This window comes from Bos grunniens, chromosome 18 (genome assembly GCF_055505025.1).
Source record: "Bos grunniens cultivar Pamir isolate PY7600 chromosome 18, Bosgru_T2T1.0, whole genome shotgun sequence".
In the NCBI taxonomy this organism is placed as follows: Eukaryota; Metazoa; Chordata; class Mammalia; order Artiodactyla; family Bovidae; genus Bos; species Bos grunniens.
Window position 1 is genome coordinate 63,786,896 of NC_141182.1, and position 3,126 is coordinate 63,790,021.

A 3,126-nucleotide genomic window follows, 5' to 3' on the forward strand; every position below is an offset into this window, starting at 1 on the left:
GATCTCTATGAATATTATTCTTGTGTGGGTGGAGATTTGATTTCTGAGATAAAGGTAATACATATGAAAATGGAGCATATATTTTTCTATACTGTGTTTTTTTTGTTTTGTTTTGTTTTGTTTTTCAGTGTTACAGCTCTATTTTATTTAGAAGATAGCAGGAGAGTGGGAGAAAGAGAGAGAAAGAAAAGAGTGCACGCACGCGGGAGAGAGAGTCCATGAGAGAGCGCTTTGGCTCCTCCTTTTATATGTTTTTTTCCTCCACCTGGGCCTGCCCTATGCAAATTGGGCTTAGCCAGGACTGCTGTTTGTTCTGCCTGAAGTCTTCACTCTGATCCTTGGACCTCCCTTTGACCTTCCTTGTCTTTTAGCCACCACCATTTTGGACTCCTTTTCCCTATTCTACCTACCTAACATTCCCCCCTCAAGAGATGGGAGGCCCAATTCTTTGGGAATAGGGGCGTTGAGGTCTTTCTGGCTACTTCCTGCTGAACTGGGATGGCGAGGGGTATTGGGCCTCCCCCTCTTGCTAGTCTCAAGCCTCAGAGTCCTTATAGCAGTGTCCAAGGGTGTGTGATATTTTCCGTGGTCGGCTGTAGTTTTATATCTTTGTTGAACTGGCACTGCATGTTGTAGCTGGTTGACCTGGGCAGAGACAAAACAGGTTAGCCAAGTGACAGTACATGGAATAATCATAAGCATCATCAATATAGCATAACGAGGACTAGTAGGGACATTGGTCAATTTTAAATTCACATGGCCACGATGGCTCAAGTCCCTCCTTGTTCAGGGATCAGAAGATATATCTCCTGTCTGTTTTGGAGTACAGTCTCTGTCAAGCTGTGTTGGCTCTTTAGAGTTATCCTGAGAAATTTTATCCCCAGAAACCAGATTTTGGGGATGTTCATTAGAATGACACTCATTTGTAGTTCTGAATAGGTATCTGAGATCTCCCAGGGGCTCACAGGCGTATTGAGTGTCCTCTTCTGTTTTCTTCCATGGCTTGACTCGTGAGCAGTGAATCCAGGAGTCATGTCCTGGTATCTTGACTGCTGTGGGGGTAGAAAGTATTACAGGGTAGGGGTCCTTCCATGTGGGCTGGAGTTGAGCCTTTGGGGACCCATCTTTCCAGACTTTAATTAGGACTTGAGTCCCTGGAGCACATAGTGGTGACTCTTTAGAATCTTTTGGGTCCTGGTTCATACCCCACAAGCATATATCCTGTTGGAGTTGCCCAGTGGCCATGGTATAAGACTGGAGGGTCTGAACCTCTGGATCTAGGAAGAGGTCATTGACATAAACAAAAGGTCTCCCATATAGCATCTCATAAGGACTAAGACCAACCTGTTCCTTAGGGGCAATGCGGGTGTGGAGGAGAGCTATTGGTAAAGCCTCCTTCCATCCCAGGGAGGTCTCCTGGGTTATCTTTTTTATCGCTGATTTTAAGAATTGATTGGCTCTTTCTACTTTTCCTGAAGATTGAGGCCTCCAGGCACAATGGAGATAATAAGTAATGCCCAATGCTTTCGAGACTCCTTGGGTGACCTTAGAAGTAAATGATGTCCCATTGTCACTTTGTAATGACCTGGGCAGACCAAATCTTGGAATGATTTCATGGAGCAGTTTTTTTTACCACCTCCTCAGCCTTCTCAGTCTGGGTGGGAAAGCCTTCAATCCATCCTGTGAATGTATCTATCATAACTAATAGGTATTTATACCCTTGAGAAACTGGCATCTGGGTGAAGTCCATCTGCCAGTCCTCTCCTGGGTAGGCCCCACGTCGTTGGATGGGCTGGGCCAGCTGGGGTCTTCGAGCTCCTTGGGGTTTGTTTAATTGGCAAGTGGGACAAGAGGAGACCACCTGTCTTACAGTTGTTTGGAGGCCTGTTCCTCTGAAGGACCTTCCTAGTAATCTTTGGAGGGCCTTTTCTCCTAAATGAGTAGTGGCATGTAAGGAGGTAACCAACTTCCATTGGAGGTTTCCAGGCAGAAAAAGGAGTCCCTCCTTTTTGAACCACCCCATATGATCTTCTTGAAAGCCCTCGCTCTTAGCTTTAAGAGTCTCACCTTCAGTATATGAAGGAGTTTCTGGCAAATTAGTCTGTGGAACTAAGGTGTCAATCCCTATTAGGTCATGGTTCTGTAATGCTCCTCTCCTAGCTGCCTGATCAGCTGCTTGGTTCCCTCGTGCCACTTCCCTGTTCCTTTTTTGGTGTCCTTTACAGTGGGAGACTGAAACCTCAGTAGGCAGATGGACTGCCTCCAAGAGTCGAAAACTCTGATCACCATATTTGATTGGGGACCCTTGGGTGGTCAAGTGGCCCCTTTCTTTCCAAACAGCCGCATGTGCATGTAGCACCAGAAAGGCATACTTGGAGTCAGTGTAAATGGCTATTCTTTTTCTTTTTCCCAGCTCTAAAGCTCGAGTTAGGGCTATGAGCTCAGCTAATTGGGCTGAAGTACCTGGTGGCAGAGGCTTAGCCTCTATGGTCTCAAAATTGGAGACTACTGCTACCCCGCTCTTCTTTTTCCATCCAAGACAAAGCTGCTTCCATCAGTGTACCAGATTTCCTCAGGATTGGTCAGAGGATCTTCTGATAATCCCTCTCGGGGTTTTGTCCAGTGGTCCAAGGTTTCTAGACAAGAGTGAAAGGGGAGAGAGCCCTCAGGGGTAGGTAGGAGGGTGGCTGGGTTAAGAACCTCACAAGGGGATGTAGTGAGGCCTGGATTTTCCATCAGCATTACTTGATATCTGAGGATTCTTTGATCAGACATCCATAAATGGCCTCTCCCATTTAGGAGTTGTTTTACTTGGTGGCTGGTAAAAATAGTTAGTTTGCCCCCAAAGGAGAGTTTTAAAGCATCTTCTATCATGATTGCAATAGCCGCAAGATTTCAAAGGCAGGGGGGCCAACCTTGGGAAGTTGGAGCGAGCCTCTCGGATAAGTAAGCTACAGGCTGGGGCTCAGATCCCCACCTTTGAGTTAACACTCCCAAGGCTATTCCCTCTCTTTCAGGGACATAAAGTTGGAATGCTTTTTCTGGGTCTGGCAACCTCAAGGCAGGTGCCTGAGTTAAGGCCTGTTTTAGTGTAGCCTCTGCCTCCTTTTGAGGAGTTCCCCACAT

General features: G+C 46.5%; 1 long non-coding RNA gene across 2 annotated transcripts; it reads right to left on the reverse strand.

The window, feature by feature from the left end:
- Window positions 1-212: 212 nt before the first annotated feature.
- Window positions 213-2,905, reverse strand: LOC147354724 (uncharacterized). 2 transcript variants are annotated; one of them, XR_015146564.1, is made up of 2 exons: window positions 2,516-2,905; window positions 213-645 (listed from the first exon to the last, which is right to left on the reverse strand). It is a non-coding gene; the product is annotated as an uncharacterized LOC147354724 (long non-coding RNA). The 2 variants fall into 2 exon arrangements; XR_015146563.1 differs by lacking the exon at window positions 2,516-2,905 and adding an exon at window positions 2,464-2,512.
- Between the last annotated feature and the right edge of the window lie 221 nt (window positions 2,906-3,126).